The sequence below is a fragment of the Metopolophium dirhodum genome, unplaced genomic scaffold (assembly GCF_019925205.1).
Source record: "Metopolophium dirhodum isolate CAU unplaced genomic scaffold, ASM1992520v1 scaffold1, whole genome shotgun sequence".
NCBI classification, from domain to species: Eukaryota; Metazoa; Arthropoda; class Insecta; order Hemiptera; family Aphididae; genus Metopolophium; species Metopolophium dirhodum.
The window spans coordinates 579,032-605,325 of NW_026869896.1; the positions used below are offsets into that span (position 1 = coordinate 579,032).

General features: G+C 26.9%; 1 pseudogene; it reads right to left on the reverse strand.

The window, feature by feature from the left end:
* Window positions 1–2,106: 2,106 nt before the first annotated feature.
* LOC132953253 (uncharacterized) lies at window positions 2,107–4,472 on the reverse strand (annotated as a pseudogene).
* Window positions 4,473–26,294: the final 21,822 nt, after the last annotated feature.

The following is a 26,294-nucleotide window of genomic DNA, read 5'->3' on the forward strand; positions in this document are numbered from 1 at the left end:
TGTATAACATACTTTACGCCCCAAGTGCTCAGTCAAAATCGCTAAAATACGGACGAGAAGTAGAAGCCATCGCACGTAAAAAAGCGGAATTAATTATAAAAAAAAAAATTGAAATTTGTGGTTTGATCATTGATCCTAATGATCCATATTTAGCAGCGAGTCCTGGTAAATCATTTTTTTTATTGCCATGCATTTTGATAAAAATAATAGGTATATCCTTTATTTTTTTTAATATTTTAACCAAAAATTTTTTTTTATAGATGGTTTAATTGAAAACGATGCTGTAGTTGAAATCAAATGCCCATATGTTGCTAAAGATACTACTAGTGCTATAGAAGCGGTCAACAATAATCTTGTAAGTTATTTGTACGTTCCAATGATGAATGAAATATTATTTAATAATAATTAGAAATATATATATAATATATAATATGTAATATGCATTTTTAGTTACAATACTGCAGTCTTGTGAATAATAAAATAAAATTAAAAACCGAACATGCATATTACTACCAAATTATGGGGCAGTTACATATCAGTCGTCGAAAATTGTGTTATTTTGTTGTGCACACGAATAATTGGACAAACATCGAAACAATTCTTTATAATTCTACATTTTGGGAATCTAAATTGGTTCATAAACTTAAAGCGTAAGTAAAGTATAAATGTATAGTTAATAATTACAATTCAGACTTATACTATAACACTGTAACATAAAATATTTTTAATGTTATTTGTTTTAGATTTTATTTACAATGTTTACTATCGGAAATAGTACAACCACTTTACCCAACTAGAATGCTAAAAAGTGATATACGAGAACGAGAGAAAGCCAAGTAAAATAACTAGTAGTGTGGTACCTACATACAGTTTTATAAATAAAAATAAGAAATACCTATAACTTTATTAGTTATTACTGGCATTATAAACTGTATCTAATTATATTTCCATGACCAATTTATTTCCTTTCAAAAAATTTTTTTTTTATTGTATTGGTATCGGTATGCATATTAAAGTAAACAAGAGTTTTATTTATTAATTACAAACTAATAAATATATTATTGAATACATGCGTACCTAATTCATAATATCTTTGTCATTACTTATTAGTACATATTAGTAAATCGTAGGTTTCAAATTATTGTAAGATAGGTAGAAAAGTAGGACTTTATAAATAATAGATGACTGATGTGTGAAAAATTTTTAATGTTTAGAAATACGCAAAAAATTTAATTTATAAAATATACCTATGTGGTAGTAGTATAACGTAAAATAATATATTCAATTAATTAACCTACTAAAAAATAATATTTAGATAATTCGGTAATATTCGTTTATGTTACAGTTATAAACTAGATATTATTTACTGTATTAAATATATTTTTTATGAAGTAAGTATTTAATAAAGCAATAAATACAAGCCGAATAGGTACGCGCGAATATCAAAAATATTACGGCAGCAATGTGGCATAATTGTACGACGTGTGTGCATTGTATTTACTCGATCCGTTATAGACGAAGGTTGAGAAAATAATAAACATCGCTCCCGAACAGTGTTGCCAGATTATGAAATTGTAGCGATCGTACAGTCTTATCAAAAAGTTCGTTTTTTCTCGTTCAAAACCGTACAACCAAGTTCGTTTTTCTGGTTCAAAACCGTACACAAAAATTTAACTTAGATCTCGCAAAATCGAAAATAGTTCTGATTTTAGAATTTAAATTAAGTCTTTTATTTTTTGGTAAAAAAACATATTTTATAATAATTATGTTTATTATAACATGATTATAAATCTATAAAACAAAATAAATTAATAGTATTATCTTCCTTGATAAAAAAAAAACATATTTTATAATCATCGAGGTATATAAACTATATTATATACCTCAATGTTTATAATAACTATGTTTTTATAACATGATTATAATTAATGTATAAAACAAAACAAATTAAAAGTATTATCTTCCTTGATAAAAAAAAACATATTTTATAATAACTATGTTTTTATAACATGATTATAAATGTATAAAACAAAACAATTTTAAATTAACAGTCTTTTCTTTTTTGGTGAAAAAACATTTTTTATAATAAAGATTTTAAATAATAATTCAGTCTTCTAGAAAAAAGTCTTCAAAGGTATCAGTCTTATTTGTTGTTGGGTACAATGTAGATGATGTCATACTGTCTACCATTGTTTTAGTTGGTTGAAATGTAATGCAGTTCCCATTTTCTTTTTTAATGCATTCACTAGCTATAACTGTAGAAGCTACCGTTTTAACAATCAATCTATTTCTAGATTTTGTTTTAATACAATTAATTTTACTAAAAACTCGTTCACAGCTAGCATTAGAGTGAGGCAGACAAAATGCATTCAAAGCAAATGTAGCAAGTTCTTTGAATTGACCTGATTCCAAATCAAGTATTAATGACCAAAATTTATCAGGCTGATTTTCTAATTTAATATTTTCTGGTAAAGCCACTAATGGTAATGTTCGCCATTCATCATCAATAAGTTGAATTTGATCTTGATTCACCATTCTAAGCAGTAGTTGTGTAAGGCATAACACAGATGGATATTCAATCCTAGTTTTTGAAGAAAGAGCTACCTTTGGTGTTAACAAATTTAATAATCGTAAAATTGGGTTAGAAAAATCATAACGTTTTTTTATTTGTACACAGCTAACTTTCAGAAAATCAACACATCTAGAAATAAATTCTTTTAGCAAATCTGGCCTTTGTACTATAGCTAGGGTTTTTGTATGAGTAAGGACTTTAACTCCTAAATAAACTTCTGAAGGACTCATAAATTTACTTTGATCGGCAGGATTCAATGTAGCTAATGGAGTTTGGAGAACATAGTCCCTTTTCATGTAACATAGTAATAATTCCTTGTAAACTAATTCCATTTTTTCATTTAAATTATTCAATACCACTTGCTCAGTTTGGAAATACTGGTTTAATGCACTAAATTTTGGCAACACCCATTCCAAGAAAAAAAAATACATTTTTGTAAAAGGGTCATTCAGCTGGGTATAAATATTTTCTGCAGCAACAAGTTTTTCTGAAAACCACTTTTCATTAAAATATGAATGTAAAGCCATCCACTGTTCCAAAATACGCTGGACAACAGCAAATAGCGACAACCACCTCGTCTGAGATGGGTGCAGCAATTTATGTACAGAAATATTGAAAAAGTTTTGAAATTCTATATATTGGCTCTGTCGCTTACTACTGTGGCTGAAAAAATTAAATACATTCCGAGCAAAATCTTCAATTCTTCGGGGCAAGGACTTGCATGCTTCACTGCAGCATAAATGAAGAGAATGACAAATACATTTCATTACGAAGATTCCCGGGAATGTGATTTTCAGCCGGCTTGAAACAGAATTTTTAGACCCCATCATTGTCGAACAGCCATCAGAACCAAATCCAACAATGTTTTTTACATCAACATTATGATTTTCAAATGACTGAATACATTTACTAAACAGATTTTCTGAAGTTGCTCCTTTATCAACTGTCTCTGGTTCTTTTACATCAAAGACCTGTACTAAGTCCCAAAACCTTGTAACAATAATCTTGGACTCTGTATCAAAAAACCGTACTACAGTACACATGGTAGATAAACAAGCAACATCGGTTGACTCATCAATCATAATTGAAAATTTACTTTTATTCAGTTTTAGACTTAACATTTCTTTTTCCACAGGCGCAATTACATTTGTAATAATGTTTGTAGCTTTAGTTCGTTTCAATTTCATTTCTTTACAAATTTTAGAGTCTGGGAAAATTTCTTTTAATAAGGGCTCTAAATGGTTGATTAATGAAAATGCTACATTATGTTCAGCTAAAAGAGCAGACAATTTAATTTCTGCGGTTTTGACAGAATTATTTAAAGGATTAGATTTCGCCATAACTTGAAAATTTAACATAATATTTTTAGAGTGAGACGAACTTTTTAGTGACTTTATATGATTCGAACTGTTACAATGTTTTTTAATGCAACTCAGTTCAGAAACAAAACTCACGTTGCACATGATACATTTAGCCTTAAAGGGATTATCCCTTTCAGGTTTAAGCCAACCTTTAAATTCCTTATTGCTCTCTCATTCTTCTCTATATTTTTGCTTTCTGTGTTTTTCTTTTTCATGTTTGGAAAGTTCATTCCTTAGAGATCTTTTCTTTTTTGGTGTCGACGGTCCTTCTTCTTCAAACACCTATTGTAAATAATTTGGTTAGGAGTATTTTATCTCAAATATATTACATAAATAATTAATCAAATTACTAATAAAATCTAAACAAACCTCTGGCGTATCTTCTATGTCCGACATTGTAAATAGAAAATATAAAGACGCAACACCAACAAAGATATAAAATATTGTATTCTTATCAAGAACAATAAAAAATACAAGGTAAATCATGATTTAAGATATTATATCTTATCAGTTATCATAATATAATATAATATGTTCATATATTTATATATTTATATGTGCTTCAAATTGTTTACTCGGTCGAGATGGGCATGGCCCCATCCATAGCGTATGATTAGCATAGATCTAAATAAATGTCAATGGTCTGTTGAAATTTGTAAGATCGTACATTTATGTACGGTCCTCAAAGTAAGATCGTAGATCGTACTTTGCTCTAAATTACCGTATAAGTACGATCCAAACCGTACATCTGGCAACACTGCTCCCGAATGAGCACAATTGTCGGCCGGCAGCCGACAATGTGTAGTGGGCGCGGCTTAAACGTCGCGTGCTTGCGGATCACGAAAACACCTAACAGCGCATTCTCTTGGTCATTGCTCGGTTTCGTTTGCCTGTGTAGCGTCCTCTTAACAACTTTGTAAGCTGTTGTTAATTCTGCGGCACAGACTAAAATATCTTCTGGAGTGTTTTCCTTAACCATAAATGTTGAAATATCTCGTGAAGAGGACGCTATCGATATATTGGACTTATGAGTATTAGACTTGTTGTGGTCATGTATTGAAGTCTTACCACTGTGACTCACGGAAATAAATATATTGCATATTGTGCAATGTGCTTCATATTCATTTCGACCCCTTTTTATGAACGACCATTCTTTGGTGTAATTATCGGAAAAATGACACTTTCTCTTTGGCATTGTATTTGTAAATTGTAAAACCATACGAAACTACAAAATCACGATAAACGAGAATACACTGAATACAGACATCACACGACGTTGGTTAGATTCGAACTAATGCGAACTAATGCGAACTAATGCGAACTCAATGCATGCATGTTGACTGACATAAATAGAATTATTCTATTATGCCATAATAGCAAAGTTCAATTATTATCAGTGAAGATAAGATAGGAGTGTCCGACATGAAATTCATGGTTTTAGAATACAATTATAATTTTTATAAAAATAATTATTGGTACTAATATTATTTACACATAACCGGGACTTTTGTAGGGTCTAGTGGGACGACCGGGACCGAAGTCATGAACTGGTGACATGTTCCGGTGTACCGGGACGTATGGCAACCCTACCATAGATGCATGGTTCACAGAATAACTGTCCTTGTATATCTGTAAATTGTATTTGATTGTGTTTTAAATACTCACGAACATGTTTGACATTCTGATGACATAGTATTTTGTGCCAGTGTTCTAATGTTAATTTCTTAACTGCAACGTTAGCACAGTGTCCAATTTCCTGTGAAATATCTGTTTTGATTAGCATTGAAAACAATTTATTCTCACGAACACCTACTGCAATTACACGATTATCCATTTTAAATGTACAACCTTTACTGTCTGTCACCATTGTAATTCCTTTATCAAGGCATGCCCCACAAGAAAATAAATTTACTTTTATATCAGGTACATATAAAACATTTTATAAGTAGCCTTTTATCCACTTATTGTTAACATAAGTATGAATATTTATGTTACCTTTTCCGACTGCCATAATGTGCTTACCATCTCCAATACGTACAGGCGAATGCACATCAAAATTTTTATAATCGACGAACCACTCTTTCCGATTTGTCATGTGGTCGCTCGCATCTGAGTCCACATACCATTTGTCTGAGTCGTCGATTTCTTCAATTTTTCTTTGTACACCAATAAGCGCCAAACCGGAAGTTGATTTCTTTTCTTCTTGTTCCCTTTTGAATATCCTGCAGTCCCTTTTCCAGTGTCCTGGTTTTTTACAGTGGTTGCATTTTCCTGGTTTTGTATTATCATTTTTGTTCCCGTATTTTTGACTTTAAATATACTTGCCTTTGTTTGCAGTCAAAGCAATACTTTCAGCACCATCATTACGGACCTCCTGTCCTTGCACTTGTCGTGTTTCTTCCACCATCAATCGAGGGGTGACTGTTCTAGCGTTCTATTTGTACTATTCATTGAGTCCCATGCACTGTAGAAGTGCCTATAGCTATCAGGTAAAATCATCAAAATTTTTGTAATCAACATTGATTCTGAGATAGGTTCTCCCAATTGTTTTAGTTGTCTACTTAGATTTTCTAGTTTCGAAATATGACCGACTATATTGTCTTTAGGATCCATTGTATAACGATAGAATTTTTGTTGTACTATTGTTATGCTTGTGTCCGACATCTGTTCGTACACACTAAGTAATTTGTTCCACATACCATTTGCTGTGTCACAGTTCATAATGTATTGTAGAGGTTGTTCATCTAGCGAAGTGACGATACATTTTTGAGCCTTATTATCTGCCCTTTTCCATATTGAAAAATCAACACTATGCCTTTTTCTCGCTTCATCTTCAGTTTCATTACCGATTTTTGCTAAAATTGGTTTCTTTGATTTTCCTGTTACTACATCAAATATTTCAGCTGCATTCATGATAACCTTAATTTGAAATTTCCACATGTCCCAATTTGATGCATCTTTGAGTTTGTTGATTTTATATTGTTCGTTTTCCATATTTAAACAAAACTTAGATGTACACTATCTGCACACTAAGAAACGCACGCACACTACACTGCACTTACTTCGCGAATTATTATTGCTGTACACTGTCTGTACACAAAAAACACGCAATTCGTTAATCAATTATTATTTTACTAATTATTCACGACTTTATTATAAAGACCTTACTCTGGGCCCATAACCTGTTGAAGTACACAGATATACAGAAGTTAAAAGGTAAATAATAATATAATCGGATATATATAATATAATAATAAGTATAATGATACGATGTACAATAGTGTTACGAGGCGTAATATAAATCAACGACTAACTATGTATACCCGGCTACACTACGCAGGACATATAATATGCTGTAGTATATAAAAATGTATAGTCAGCGTCTGATGAACTACAGTGTGCATATATTACTTATACACTACATTATACAGCGTGTTTTGTTTATAATTCCAACACTATCATGTGTTCTAAGATTAGAATTTAAATGGGGAAAATATACACGATTGTTTTCATATTCACCGACAGTTAGACATCTAACACAAGAATTTTTAGCTGTATGACTTTTCACATTTAATATAAATGACTTGGCAGGAGTATCACAAATCAAAGCTTCAAGTAGTATCTTCACATGTTTATTATTATACATTGCCCCAACATTTATAAGTTAATTTAGTTCATTCACAAAATCCTCTAAAAACTCATTACAATCGTCTGGTTTGGGTTTACCATGATAAGCACCAATAATAAAAATATTATGGTTTTTAATTGGTAAATTAGAAAAATACCCAAGTATTGGCCACATTTGGCTTGGTGGATTTTTGGTGACTGGGAGTCCATCTATTCCTACCTTCAATAATAATGTAGTAGGCAAGTTTTGGTAGTGTTTAGCTAATAGTTCAATTTCTCTATGAATTCCAAAATGATGATATATACCACCTTTAATATGTTTTATTGGGTTGGTGTTTTTAATAAAGTCCGAGAGTCTTTAGGTAAGTGAGAAAACTGAGAACATTCGGATAGTTGTATTAGCAAATCGTCCAAAGCTGAATGAGTAATATTATGGCGTATGGCCCAACTAGCTATTATTAACTCTAATGGTGAATAGGATTTTTTTGGCAGTATTGCACAAAGTGTTATCATTTTTATCCAAACATTCAAAATCAGTACTACTAAGTTCATCACAGGAATCATAATCAGTCATATCAGAATTTCCAGAACAATTATTGTAATCTTCTTCGCTACATAAATTAGAAATCATATTATTGTCACAATGTATGTGAGTGGGTGACGACATATTATTTGCAAATTAATTTTGTTGTGTTGAATTGGCCATTAAAAAGTTGCTTTCATCATCCTCACTACTTGACGGAAATAATGTTGCAATACATTGTGCGGCTTATTTCTACGAAGATATCGAGTTGATTTAGACCTAATAAAACTTTAAAGGTTTCAAAAACTACTTATTACTTCAAGCACCAAAATATAATGAATGTTTTAGGTATTATGACACTTAACAAATACCTAACACCTAGCTATTCATTTGGTAAATATCGAATATAATTGATATTAAAATTATTCATTGTTGGGGTACATCATTTCAAATTAAAAAAAAAACATAATATGTTGATGAATAAGACTTTAGACAATTGCAAATACATTTATCCACTATACATAAACTAGATGATCAGAAAACTAGAATTTGGAACTCAATTATTACGTTAGTATTAACATTTTTCATTGATGGGGTAAATCATTTCAAATAAAAAAAACACATATTTTGTTGACGAATAAGACTTCAGACAATTGCAAATACATTACTCACCTATAGATAGATTAGTTGTACGCAAAACTAGAATTTAGAAGTCAATAAATACATTGATATTAACATTATTCATTGTTGGGGTACATCATTTCAAATTAAAAAAAAAACATAATATGTTGATGAATAAGACTTCAGACAATTGCAAATACATTTATCCACTATACATAAACTAGATGATCAGAAAAACCAGAATTTAAAACTCAAAAATTACGTTAATATTAACATTATTCATTGTTGGGTTACATCATTTCAAATTAAAGAATAAACATAATATGTTGATGAATAAGACTTCAGGCCATTGCAAATACATTAGTCACCTATAGATAGATTAGTTGTACGCAAAACTAGAATTTAGAAGTCAATAAATACGTTGATATTAACATTATTCATTGTTGGGGGTAAATCATTTCAAATAAAAAAAACACATAATTTGTTGACGAATAAGACTTCAGACAATTGCAAATACATTACTCACCTATAAATAGATTAGTTCTACGCAAAACTAGAAATTAGAAGTCAATAAATACATTGATATTAACATTATTCATTGTTGGGGTACATCATTTCAAATTAAAAAAAAAAAATAATATGTTGATGAATAAGACTTCAGACAATTGCAAATACATTGGTCACCTATAGATAGATTAGTTGAACCCAAAACTAGAATTTAGAACTCAATAATTACGTTAATATTAACGTTATTCATTGTTGGGGTACATCATTTCAAATTAAAAAAAAAAACATAAGTTGTTGTTAAATAAGACTTCAGACAATTGAAAATACATTTATCCACCATAAATTAACTAGATATTCAGAAAACTAGAATTTAGAACTCAATTATTACGTTAGTATTAACATTTTTCATTGATGGGGTATATCATTTCAAATAAAAAAAACACATAAGTTGTTGTTGAATAAGACTTCAGACAATTGCAAATACATTACTCACCTATAGATAGATTAGTTGTACGCAAAACTAGAATTTAGAACTCAATTATTACGTAAGTATTAACATTTTTCATTGATGGGGTATATCATTTCAAATAAAAAAAAAAACATAATATGTTGATGAAGAAGACTTCAGACAATTGCAAATACATTTATCCACTATAAATTAACTAGATGATCAGAAAAACCAGAATTTAAAACTCAAAAATTACGTTAATATTAACATTATTCATTGTTGGGTTACATCATTTCAAATTAAAGAATAAACATAATATGTTGATGAATAAGACTTCAGACAATTGCAAATACATTAGTCACCTATAGATAGATTAGTTGTACGCAAAACTAGAATTTAGAAGTCAATAAATACATTGATACTAACATTATTCATTGTTGGGGTACATCATTTCAAATTAAAAAAAAAACATAATATGTTGATGAATAAGACATCAGACGATTGCAAATACATTTATCCACTATACATAAACTAGATGATCAGAAAAACCAGAATTTAAAACTCAAAAATTACGTTAATATTAACATTATTCATTGTTGGGTTACATCATTTCAAATTAAAGAATAAACATAATATGTTGATGAATAAGACTTCAGACAATTGCAAATACATTGGTCACCTATAGATAGATTAGTTGAACCCAAAACTAGAATTTAGAACTCAATAATTACGTTAATATTAACGTTATTCATTGTTGGGGTACATCATTTCAAATTAAAAAAAAAAACATAATATGTTGATGAATAAGACTTCAGACAATTGCAAATACATTTATCCACTATAAATTAACTAGATGTTCAGAAAACTAGAATTTAGAATTCAATTATTACGTTAATATTAACATTTTTCATTGATGGGGTAAATCATTTCAAATAAAAAAAACACATAATTTGTTGACGAATAAGACTTCAGTCAATTGCAAATACATTACTCACCTATAGATAGATTAGTTGTACGCAAAACTAGAATTTAGAAGTCAATAAATACATTGATATTAACATTATTCATTGTTGGGGTACATCATTTCAAATTAAAAAAAAAAACATAATATGTTGATGAATAAGACTTCAGACAATTGCAAATACATTGGTCACCTATAGATAGATTAGTTGAACCCAAAACTAGAATTTAGAACTCAATAATTACGTTAATATTAACGTTATTCATTGTTGGGGTACATCATTTCAAATTAAAAAAAAAAAACATAAGTTGTTGTTAAATAAGACTTCAGACAATTGAAAATACATTTATCCACCATAAATTAACTAGATATTCAGAAAACTAGAATTTAGAACTCAATTATTACGTTAGTATTAACATTTTTCATTGATGGGGTAAATCATTTCAAATAAAAAAAACACATAAGTTGTTGTTGAATAAGACTTCAGACAATTGCAAATACATTACTCACCTATAGATAGATTAGTTGTACGCAAAACTAGAATTTAGAAGTCAATAAATACATTGATACTAACATTATTCATTGTTGGGGTACATCATTTCAAATTAAAAAAAAAACATAATATGTTGATGAATAAGACATCAGACAATTGCAAATACATTTATCCACTATACATAAACTAGATGATCAGAAAAACCAGAATTTAAAACTCAAAAATTACGTTAATATTAACATTATTCATTGTTGGGTTACATCATTTCAAATTAAAGAATAAACATAATATGTTGATGAATAAGACTTCAGACAATTGCAAATACATTGGTCACCTATAGATAGATTAGTTGAACCCAAAACTAGAATTTAGAACTCAATAATTACGTTAATATTAACGTTATTCATTGTTGGGGTACATCATTTCAAATTAAAAAAAAAAACATAATATGTTGATGAATAAGACTTCAGACAATTGCAAATACATTTATCCACTATAAATTAACTAGATGTTCAGAAAACTAGAATTTAGAATTCAATTATTACGTTAATATTAACATTTTTCATTGATGGGGTAAATCATTTCAAATAAAAAAAACACATAATTTGTTGACGAATAAGACTTCAGTCAATTGCAAATACATTACTCACCTATAGATAGATTAGTTGTACGCAAAACTAGAATTTAGAAGTCAATAAATACATTGATATTAACATTATTCATTGTTGGGGTACATCATTTCAAATTAAAAAAAAAAAACATAATATGTTGATGAATAAGACTTCAGACAATTGCAAATACATTGGTCACCTATAGATAGATTAGTTGAACCCAAAACTAGAATTTAGAACTCAATAATTACGTTAATATTAACGTTATTCATTGTTGGGGTACATCATTTCAAATTAAAAAAAAAAAACATAAGTTGTTGTTAAATAAGACTTCAGACAATTGAAAATACATTTATCCACCATAAATTAACTAGATATTCAGAAAACTAGAATTGAGAACTCAATTATTACGTTAGTATTAACATTTTTCATTGATGGGGTAAATCATTTCAAATAAAAAAAACACATAAGTTGTTGTTGAATAAGACTTCAGACAATTGCAAATACATTACTCACCTATAGATAGATTAGTTGTACGCAAAACTAGAATTTAGAACTCAATTATTACGTTAGTATTAACATTTTTCATTGATGGGGTATATCATTTCAAATAAAAAAAAAAACATAATATGTTGATGAAGAAGACTTCAGACAATTGAAAATACATTTATCCACCATAAATTAACTAGATATTCAGAAAACTAGAATTTAGAACTCAATTATTACGTTAGTATTAACATTTTTCATTGATGGGGTAAATCATTTCAAATAAAAAAAACACATAAGTTGTTGTTGAATAAGACTTCAGACAATTGCAAATAGATTACTCACCTATAGATAGATTAGTTGTACGCAAAACTAGAATTTAGAAGTCAATAAATACATTGATATTAACATTATTCATTGTTGGGGTACATCATTTCAAATTAAAAAAAAAAACATAATATGTTGATGAATAAGACTTCAGACAATTGCAAATACATTTATCCACTATACATAAACTAGATGATCAGAAAAACCAGAATTTAAAACTCAAAAATTACGTTAATATTAACATTATTCATTGTTGGGTTACATCATTTCAAATTAAAGAATAAACATAATATGTTGATGAATAAGACTTCAGACAATTGCAAATACATTAGTCACCTATAGATAGATTAGTTGTACGCAAAACTAGAATTTAGAAGTCAATAAATACGTTGATATTAACATTATTCATTGTTGGGGTACATCATTTCAAATTAAAAAAAAAACATAATATGTTGATGAAGAAGACTTCAGACAATTGCAAATACATTTATCCACTATAAATTAACTAGATGTTCAGAAAACTAGAATTTAGAATTCAATTATTACGTTAATATTAACATTTTTCATTGATGGGGTAAATCATTTCAAATAAAAAAAAACACATAAGTTGTTGTTGAATAAGACTTCAGACAATTGCAAATACATTGGTCACCTATAGATAGATTAGTTAAACCCAAAACTAGAATTTAGAACTCAATAATTACGTTAATATTAACGTTATTCATTGTTGGGGTACATCATTTCAAATTAAAAAAAAAACATAATATGTTGATGAAGAAGACTTCAGACAATTGGAAATACATTTATCTACTATACATAAACTAGATGATCAGAAAAACCAGGATTTAAAATTCAAAAATTACGTTAATATTAACATTTTTCATTGATGGGGTAAATCATTTCAAATAAAAAAAACACATAAGTTGTTGTTGAATAAGACTTCAGACAATTGCAAATACATTACTCACCTATAGATAGATTAGTTGTACGCAAAACTAGAATTTAGAACTCAATTATTACGTAAGTATTAACATTTTTCATTGATGGGGTATATCATTTCAAATAAAAAAAAAAACATAATATGTTGATGAAGAAGACTTCAGACAATTGCAAATACATTTATCCACTATAAATTAACTAGATGATCAGAAAAACCAGAATTTAAAACTCAAAAATTACGTTAATATTAACATTATTCATTGTTGGGTTACATCATTTCAAATTAAAGAATAAACATAATATGTTGATGAATAAGACTTCAGACAATTGCAAATACATTAGTCACCTATAGATAGATTAGTTGTACGCAAAACTAGAATTTAGAAGTCAATAAATACATTGATACTAACATTATTCATTGTTGGGGTACATCATTTCAAATTAAAAAAAAAACATAATATGTTGATGAATAAGACATCAGACAATTGCAAATACATTTATCCACTATACATAAACTAGATGATCAGAAAAACCAGAATTTAAAACTACGTTAATATTAACATTATTCATTGTTGGGTTACATCATTTCAAATTAAAGAATAAACATAATATGTTGATGAATAAGACTTCAGACAATTGCAAATACATTGGTCACCTATAGATAGATTAGTTGAACCCAAAACTAGAATTTAGAACTCAATAATTACGTTAATATTAACGTTATTCATTGTTGGGGTACATCATTTCAAATTAAAAAAAAAAACATAATATGTTGATGAATAAGACTTCAGACAATTGCAAATACATTTATCCACTATAAATTAACTAGATGTTCAGAAAACTTGAATTTAGAATTCAATTATTACGTTAATATTAACATTTTTCATTGATGGGGTAAATCATTTCAAATAAAAAAAACACATAATTTGTTGACGAATAAGACTTCAGTCAATTGCAAATACATTACTCACCTATAGATAGATTAGTTGTACGCAAAACTAGAATTTAGAAGTCAATAAATACATTGATATTAACATTATTCATTGTTGGGTTACATCATTTCAAATTAAAGAATAAACATAATATGTTGATGAATAAGACTTCAGACAATTGCAAATACATTAGTCACCTATAGATAGATTAGTTGTACGCAAAACTAGAATTTAGAAGTCAATAAATACGTTGATATTAACGTTATTCATTGTTGGGGTACATCATTTCAAATTAAAAAAAAAACATAATATGTTGATGAAGAAGACTTCAGACAATTGCAAATACATTTATCCACTATAAATTAACTAGATGTTCAGAAAACTTGAATTTAGAACTCAATTATTACGTTAGTATTAACATTTTTCATTGATGGAGTAAATCATTTCAAATAAAAAAAACACATAAGTTGTTGTTGAATAAGACTTCAGACAATTGCAAATACATTACTCACCTATAGATGGATTAGTTGTACGCAAAACTAGAATTTAGAAGTCAATAAATACATTGATACTAACATTATTCATTGTTGGGGTACATCATTTCAAATTAAAAAAAAAACATAATATGTTGATGAATAAGACATCAGACAATTGCAAATACATTTATCCACTATACATAAACTAGATGATCAGAAAAACCAGAATTTAAAACTCAAAAATTACGTTAATATTAACATTATTCATTGTTGGGTTACATCATTTCAAATTAAAGAATAAACATAATATGTTGATGAATAAGACTTCAGACAATTGCAAATACATTGGTCACCTATAGATAGATTAGTTGAACCCAAAACTAGAATTTAGAACTCAATAATTACGTTAATATTAACGTTATTCATTGTTGGGGTACATCATTTCAAATTAAAAAAAAAAACATAATATGTTGATGAATAAGACTTCAGACAATTGCAAATACATTTATCCACTATAAATTAACTAGATGTTCAGAAAACTAGAATTTAGAATTCAATTATTACGTTAATATTAACATTTTTCATTGATGGGGTAAATCATTTCAAATAAAAAAAACACATAATTTGTTGACGAATAAGACTTCAGTCAATTGCAAATACATTACTCACCTATAGATAGATTAGTTGTACGCAAAACTAGAATTTAGAAGTCAATAAATATATTGATATTAACATTATTCATTGTTGGGGTACATCATTTCAAATTAAAAAAAAAAAACATAATATGTTAATGAATAAGACTTCAGACAATTGCAAATACATTGGTCACCTATAGATAGATTAGTTGAACCCAAAACTAGAATTTAGAACTCAATAATTACGTTAATATTAACGTTATTCATTGTTGGGGTACATCATTTCAAATTAAAAAAAAAAACATAATATGTTGATGAATAAGACTTCAGACAATTGCAAATACATTTATCCACTATAAATTAACTAGATGTTCAGAAAACTAGAATTTAGAATTCAATTATTACGTTAATATTAACATTTTTCATTGATGGGGTAAATCATTTCAAATAAAAAAAACACATAATTTGTTGACGAATAAGACTTCAGTCAATTGCAAATACATTACTCACCTATAGATAGATTAGTGGTACGCAAAACTAGAATTTAGAAGTCAATAAATACATTGATATTAACATTATTCATTGTTGGGGTACATCATTTCAAATTAAAAAAAAAAACATAATATGTTGATGAATAAGACTTCAGACAATTGCAAATACATTGGTCACCTATAGATAGATTAGTTGAACCCAAAACTAGAATTTAGAACTCAATAATTACGTTAATATTAACGTTATTCATTGTTGGGGTACATCATTTCAAATTAAAAAAAAAAAACATAAGTTGTTGTTAAATAAGACTTCAGACAATTGAAAATACATTTATCCACCATAAATTAACTAGATATTCAGAAAACTAGAATTTAGAACTCAATTATTACGTTAGTATTAACATTTTTCATTGATGGGGTAAATCATTTCAAATAAAAAAAACACATAAGTTGTTGTTGAATAAGACTTCAGACAATTGCAAATACATTACTCACCTATAGATAGATTAGTTGTACGCAAAACTAGAATTTAGAACTCAATTATTACGTTAGTATTAACATTTTTCATTGATGGGGTATATCATTTCAAATAAAAAAAAAAACATAATATGTTGATGAAGAAGACTTCAGACAATTGCAAATACATTTATCCACTATAAATTAACTAGATGATCAGAAAAACCAGAATTTAAAACTCAAAAATTACGTTAATATTAACATTATTCATTGTTGGGTTACATCATTTCAAATTAAAGAATAAACATAATATGTTGATGAATAAGACTTCAGACAATTGCAAATACATTAGTCACCTATAGATAGATTAGTTGTACGCAAAACTAGAATTTAGAAGTCAATAAATACGTTGATATTAACATTATTCATTGTTGGGGTACATCATTTCAAATTAAAAAAAAAACATAATATGTTGATGAAGAAGACTTCAGACAATTGCAAATACATTTATCCACTATAAATTAACTAGATGTTCAGAAAACTTGAATTTTGAACTCAATTATTACGTTAGTATTAACATTTTTCATTGATGGAGTAAATCATTTCAAATAAAAAAAACACATAAGTTGTTGTTGAATAAGACTTCAGACAATTGCAAATACATTACTCACCTATAGATGGATTAGTTGTACGCAAAACTAGAATTTAGAAGTCAATAAATACATTGATACTAACATTATTCATTGTTGGGGTACATCATTTCAAATTAAAAAAAAAACATAATATGTTGATGAATAAGACATCAGACAATTGCAAATACATTTATCCACTATACATAAACTAGATGATCAGAAAAACCAGAATTTAAAACTCAAAAATTACGTTAATATTAACATTATTCATTGTTGGGTTACATCATTTCAAATTAAAGAATAAACATAATATGTTGATGAATAAGACTTCAGACAATTGCAAATACATTGGTCACCTATAGATAGATTAGTTGAACCCAAAACTAGAATTTAGAACTCAATAATTACGTTAATATTAACGTTATTCATTGTTGGGGTACATCATTTCAAATTAAAAAAAAAAACATAATATGTTGATGAATAAGACTTCAGACAATTGCAAATACATTTATCCACTATAAATTAACTAGATGTTCAGAAAACTAGAATTTAGAATTCAATTATTACGTTAATATTAACATTTTTCATTGATGGGGTAAATCATTTCAAATAAAAAAAACACATAATTTGTTGACGAATAAGACTTCAGTCAATTGCAAATACATTACTCACCTATAGATAGATTAGTTGTACGCAAAACTAGAATTTAGAAGTCAATAAATATATTGATATTAACATTATTCATTGTTGGGGTACATCATTTCAAATTAAAAAAAAAAACATAATATGTTAATGAATAAGACTTCAGACAATTGCAAATACATTGGTCACCTATAGATAGATTAGTTGAACCCAAAACTAGAATTTAGAACTCAATAATTACGTTAATATTAACGTTATTCATTGTTGGGGTACATCATTTCAAATTAAAAAAAAAACATAATATGTTGATGAATAAGACTTCAGACAATTGCAAATACATTTATCCACTATACATAAACTAGATGATCAGAAAAACCAGAATTTAAAACTCAAAAATTACGTTAATATTAACATTATTCATTGTTGGGTTACATCATTTCAAATTAAAGAATAAACATAATATGTTGATGAATAAGACTTCAGACAATTGCAAATACATTTATCCACTATAAATTAACTAGATGTTCAGAAAACTAGAATTTAGAATTCAATTATTACGTTAATATTAACATTTTTCATTGATGTGGTAAATCATTTCAAATAAAAAAAAACACATAAGTTGTTGTTGAATAAGACTTCAGACAATTGCAAATACATTGGTCACCTATAGATAGATTAGTTAAACCCAAAACTAGAATTTAGAACTCAATAATTACGTTAATATTAACGTTATTCATTGTTGGGGTACATCATTTCAAATTAAAAAAAAAAACATAATATGTTGATGAAGAAGACTTCAGACAATTGGAAATACATTTATCTACTATACATAAACTAGATGATCAGAAAAACCAGGATTTAAAATTCAAAAATTACGTTAATATTAACATTTTTCATTGATGGGGTAAATCATTTCAAATAAAAAAAACACATAATTTGTTGACGAATAAGACTTCAGTCAATTGCAAATACATTACTCACCTATAGATAGATTAGTTGTACGCAAAACTAGAATTTAGAAGTCAATAAATACATTGATATTAACATTATTCATTGTTGGGGTACATCATTTCAAATTAAAAAAAAAAAACATAAGTTGTTGTTAAATAAGACTTCAGACAATTGAAAATACATTTATCCACCATAAATTAACTAGATATTCAGAAAACTAGAATTTAGAACTCAATTATTACGTTAGTATTAATATTTTTCATTGATGGGGTAAATCATTTCAAATAAAAAAAACACATAAGTTGTTGTTGAATAAGACTTCAGACAATTGCAAATACATTACTCACCTATAGATAGATTAGTTGTACGCAAAACTAGAATTTAGAACTCAATTATTACGTTAGTATTAACATTTTTCATTGATGGGGTATATCATTTCAAATAAAAAAAAAAACATAATATGTTGATGAAGAAGACTTCAGACAATTGCAAATACATTTATCTACTATAAATTAACTAGATGATCAGAAAAACCAGAATTTAAAACTCAAAAATTACGTTAATATTAACATTATTCATTGTTGGGTTACATCATTTCAAATTAAAGAATAAACATAATATGTTGATGAATAAGACTTCAGACAATTGCAAATACATTAGTCACCTATAGATAGATTAGTTGTACGCAAAACTAGAATTTAGAAGTCAATAAATACGTTGATATTAACATTATTCATTGTTGGGGTACATCATTTCAAATTAAAAAAAAAACATAATATGTTGATGAAGAAGACTTCAGACAATTGCAAATACATTTATCCACTATAAATTAACTAGATGTTCAGAAAACTAGAATTTAGAACTCAATTATTACGTTAGTATTAACATTTTTCATTGATGGAGTAAATCATTTCAAATAAAAAAAACACATAAGTTGTTGTTGAATAAGACTTCAGACAATTGCAAATACATTACTCACCTATAGATAGATTAGTTGTACGCAAAACTAGAATTTAGAAGTCAATAAATACATTGATACTAACATTATTCATTGTTGGGGTACATCATTTCAAATTAAAAAAAAAACATAATATGTTGATGAATAAGACATCAGACAATTGCAAATACATTTATCCACTATACATAAACTAGATGATCAGAAAAACCAGAATTTAAAACTCAAAAATTACGTTAATATTAACATTATTCATTGTTGGGTTACATCATTTCAAATTAAAGAATAAACATAATATGTTGATGAATAAGACTTCAGACAATTGCAAATACATTGGTCACCTATAGATAGATTAGTTGAACCCAAAACTAGAATTTAGAACTCAATAATTACGTTAATATTAACGTTATTTATTGTTGGGCTACATCATTTCAAATTAAAAAAAAAAACATAATATGTTGATGAATAAGACTTCAGACAATTGCAAATACATTTATCCACTATAAATTAACTAGATGTTCAGAAAACTAGAATTTAGAATTCAATTATAACGTTAATATTAACATTTTTCATTGATGGGGTAAATCATTTCAAATAAAAAAAACACATAATTTGTTGACGAATAAGACTTCAGTCAATTGCAAATACATTACTCACCTATAGATAGATTAGTTGTACGCAAAACTAGAATTTAGAAGTCAATAAATACATTGATATTAACATTATTCATTGTTGGGGTACATCATTTCAAATTAAAAAAAAAAACATAATATGTTGATGAATAAGACTTCAGACAATTGCAAATACATTGGTCACCTATAGATAGATTAGTTGAACCCAAAACTAGAATTTAGAACTCAATAATTACGTTAATATTAACGTTATTCATTGTTGGGGTACATCATTTCAAATTAAAAAAAAAAAACATAAGTTGTTGTTAAATAAGACTTCAGACAATTGAAAATACATTTATCCACCATAAATTAACTAGATATTCAGAAAACTAGAATTTAGAACTCAATTATTACGTTAGTATTAACATTTTTCATTGATGGGGTAAATCATTTCAAATAAAAAAAACACATAAGTTGTTGTTGAATAAGACTTCAGACAATTGCAAATACATTACTCACCTATAGATAGATTAGTTGTACGCAAAACTAGAATTTAGAACTCAATTATTACGTTAGTATTAACATTTTTCATTGATGGGGTATATCATTTCAAATAAAAAAAAAAACATAATATGTTGATGAAGAAGACTTCAGACAATTGCAAATACATTTATCCACTATAAATTAACTAGATGATCAGAAAAACCAGAATTTAAAACTCAAAAATTACGTTAATATTAACATTATTCATTGTTGGGTTACATCATTTCAAATTAAAGAATAAACATAATATGTTGATGAATAAGACTTCAGACAATTGCAAATACATTAGTCACCTATAGATAGATTAGTTGTACGCAAAACTAGAATTTAGAAGTCAATAAATACGTTGATATTAACATTATTCATTGTTGGGGTACATCATTTCAAATTAAAAAAAAAACATAATATGTTGATGAAGAAGACTTCAGACAATTGCAAAGACATTTATCCACTATAAATTAACTAGATGTTCAGAAAACTAGAATTTAGAACTCAATTATTACGTTAGTATTAACATTTTTCATTGATGGAGTAAATCATTTCAAATAAAAAAAACACATAAGTTGTTGTTGAATAAGACTTCAGACAATTGCAAATACATTACTCACCTATAGATAGATTAGTTGTACGCAAAACTAGAATTTAGAAGTCAATAAATACATTGATACTAACATTATTCATTGTTGGGTTACATCATTTCAAATTAAAGAATAAACATAATATGTTGATGAATAAGACTTCAGACAATTGCAAATACATTGGTCACCTATAGATAGATTAGTTGAACCCAAAACTAGAATTTAGAACTCAATAATTACGTTAATATTAACGTTATTCATTGTTGGGGTACATCATTTCAAATTAAAAAAAAAAACATAATATGTTGATGAATAAGACTTCAGACAATTGCAAATACATTTATCCACTATAAATTAACTAGATGTTCAGAAAACTAGAATTTAGAATTCAATTATTACGTTAATATTAACATTTTTCATTGATGGGGTAAATCATTTCAAATAAAAAAAACACATAATTTGTTGACGAATAAGACTTCAGTCAATTGCAAATACATTACTCACCTATAGATAGATTAGTTGTACGCAAAACTAGAATTTAGAAGTCAATAAATATATTGATATTAACATTATTCATTGTTGGGGTACATCATTTCAAATTAAAAAAAAAAACATAATATGTTGATGAATAAGACTTCAGACATTTGCAAATACATTGGTCACCTATAGATAGATTAGTTGAACCCAAAACTAGAATTTAGAACTCAATAATTACGTTAATATTAACGTTATTCATTGTTGGGGTACATCATTTCAAATTAAAAAAAAAAAAACATAAGTTGTTGTTAAATAAGACTTCAGACAATTGAAAATACATTTATCCACCATAAATTTACTAGATATTCAGAAAACTAGAATTTAGAACTCAATTATTACGTTAATATTAACATTTTTCATTGATGGGGTAAATCATTTCAAATAAAAAAAACACATAAGTTGTTGTTGAATAAGACTTCAGACAATTGCAAATACATTACTCACCTATAGATAGATTAGTTGTACGCAAAACTAGAATTTAGAAGTCAATAAATACGTTGATATTAACATTATTCATTGTTGGGGTACATCATTTCAAATTAAAAAAAAAACATAATATGTTGATGAAGAAGACTTCAGACAATTGCAAATACATTTATCCACTATAAATTAACTAGATGTTCAGAAAACTAGAATTTAGAATTCAATTATTACGTTAATATTAACATTTTTCATTGATGGGGTAAATCATTTCAAATAAAAAAAAACACATAAGTTGTTGTTGAATAAGACTTCAGACAATTGCAAATACATTGGTCACCTATAGATAGATTAGTTAAACCCAAAACTAGAATTTAGAACTCAATAATTACGTTAATATTAACGTTATTCATTGTTGGGGTACATCATTTCAAATTAAAAAAAAAACATAATATGTTGATGAAGAAGACTTCAGACAATTGGAAATACATTTATCTACTATACATAAACTAGATGATCAGAAAAACCAGGATTTAAAATTCAAAAATTACGTTAATATTAACATTTTTCATTGATGGGGTAAATCATTTCAAATAAAAAAAACACATAATTTGTTGACGAATAAGACTTCAGTCAATTGCAAATACATTACTCACCTATAGATAGATTAGTTGTACGCAAAACTAGAATTTAGAAGTCAATAAATACATTGATATTAACATTATTCATTGTTGGGGTACATCATTTCAAATTAAAAAAAAAAACATAATATGTTGATGAATAAGACTTCAGACAATTGCAAATACATTTATCCACTATACATAAACTAGATGATCAGAAAAACCAGAATTTAAAACTCAAAAATTACGTTAATATTAACATTATTCATTGTTGGGTTACATCATTTCAAATTAAAGAATAAACATAATATGTTGATGAATAAGACTTCAGACAATTGCAAATACATTGGTCACCTATAGATAGATTAGTTGAACCCAAAACTAGAATTTAGAACTCAATAATTACGTTAATATTAACGTTATTCATTGTTGGGGTACATCATTTCAAATTAAAAAAAAAAACATAATATGTTGATGAATAAGACTTCAGACAATTGCAAATACATTTATCCACTATATATTAACTAGATGTTCAGAAAACTAGAATTTAGAATTCAATTATTACGTTAATATTAACATTTTTCATTGATGGGGTAAATCATTTCAAATAAAAAAAACACATAATTTGTTGACGAATAAGACTTCAGTCAATTGCAAATACATTACTCACCTATAGATAGATTAGTTGTACGCAAAACTAGAATTTAGAAGTCAATAAATACATTGATATTAACATTATTCATTGTTGGGGTACATCATTTCAAATTAAAAAAAAAAACATAATATGTTGATGAATAAGACTTCAGACAATTGCAAATACATTTATCCACTATACATAAACTAGATGATCAGAAAAACCAGAATTTAAAACTCAAAAATTACGTTAATATTAACATTATTCATTGTTGGGTTACATCATTTCAAATTAAAGAATAAACATAATATGTTGATGAATAAGACTTCAGACAATTGCAAATACATTAGTCACCTATAGATAGATTAGTTGTACGCAAAACTAGAATTTAGAAGTCAATAAATACGTTGATATTAACATTATTCATTGTTGGGGTACATCATTTCAAATTAAAAAAAAAACATAATATGTTGATGAAGAAGACTTCAGACAATTGCAAATACATTTATCCACTATAAATTAACTAGATGTTCAGAAAACTAGAATTTAGAATTCAATTATTACGTTAATATTAACATTTTTCATTGATGGGGTAAATCATTTCAAATAAAAAAAAACACATAAGTTGTTGTTGAATAAGACTTCAGACAATTGCAAATACATTGGTCACCTATAGATAGATTAGTTAAACCCAAAACTAGAATTTAGAACTCAATAATTACGTTAATATTAACGTTATTCATTGTTGGGGTACATCATTTCAAATTAAAAAAAAAACATAATATGTTGATGAAGAAGACTTCAGACAATTGGAAATACATTTATCTACTATACATAAACTAGATGATCAGAAAAACCAGGATTTAAAATTCAAAAATTACGTTAATATTAACATTTTTCATTGATGGGGTAAATCATTTCAAATAAAAAAAACACATAATTTGTTGACGAATAAGACTTCAGTCAATTGCAAATACATTACTCACCTATAGATAGATTAGTTGTACGCAAAACTAGAATTTAGAAGTCAATAAATACATTGATATTCACATTATTCATTGTTGGGGTACATCATTTCAAATTAAAAAAAAAAACATAATATGTTGATGAATAAGACTTCAGACAATTGCAAATACATTGGTCACCTATAGATAGATTAGTTGAACCCAAAACTAGAATTTAGAACTCAATAATTACGTTAATATTAACGTTATTCATTGTTGGGGTACATCATTTCAAATTAAAAAAAAAAAACATAAGTTGTTGTTAAATAAGACTTCAGACAATTGAAAATACATTTATCCACCATAAATTAACTAGATATTCAGAAAACTAGAATTTAGAACTCAATTATTACGTTAGTATTAACATTTTTCATTGATGGGGTAAATCATTTCAAATAAAAAAAACACATAAGTTGTTGTTGAATAAGACTTCAGACAATTGCAAATAGATTACTCACCTATAGATAGATTAGTTGTACGCAAAACTAGAATTTAGAAGTCAATAAATACATTGATATTAACATTATTCATTGTTGGGGTACATCATTTCAAATTAAAAAAAAAAACATAATATGTTGATGAATAAGACTTCAGACAATTGCAAATACATTTATCCACTATACATAAACTAGATGATCAGAAAAACCAGAATTTAAAACTCAAAAATTACGTTAATATTAACATTATTCATTGTTGGGTTACATCATTTCAAATTAAAGAATAAACATAATATGTTGATGAATAAGACTTCAGACAATTGCAAATACATTAGTCACCTATAGATAGATTAGTTGTACGCAAAACTAGAATTTAGAAGTCAATAAATACGTTGATATTAACATTATTCATTGTTGGGGTACATCATTTCAAATTAAAAAAAAAACATAATATGTTGATGAAGAAGACTTCAGACAATTGCAAATACATTTATCCACTATAAATTAACTAGATGTTCAGAAAACTAGAATTTAGAATTCAATTATTACGTTAATATTAACATTTTTCATTGATGGGGTAAATCATTTCAAATAAAAAAAAACACATAAGTTGTTGTTGAATAAGACTTCAGACAATTGCAAATACATTGGTCACCTATAGATAGATTAGTTAAACCCAAAACTAGAATTTAGAACTCAATAATTACGTTAATATTAACGTTATTCATTGTTGGGGTACATCATTTCAAATTAAAAAAAAAACATAATATGTTGATGAAGAAGACTTCAGACAATTGGAAATACATTTATCTACTATACATAAACTAGATGATCAGAAAAACCAGGATTTAAAATTCAAAAATTACGTTAATATTAACATTTTTCATTGATGGGGTAAATCATTTCAAATAAAAAAAACACATAATTTGTTGACGAATAAGACTTCAGTCAATTGCAAATACATTACTCACCTATAGATAGATTAGTTGTACGCAAAACTAGAATTTAGAAGTCAATAAATACATTGATATAACATTATTCATTGTTGGGGTACATCATTTCAAATTAAAAAAAAAAACATAATATGTTGATGAATAAGACTTCAGACAATTGCAAATACATTGGTCACCTATAGATAGATTAGTTGAACCCAAAACTAGAATTTAGAACTCAATAATTACGTTAATATTAACGTTATTCATTGTTGGGGTACATCATTTCAAATTAAAAAAAAAAAACATAAGTTGTTGTTAAATAAGAC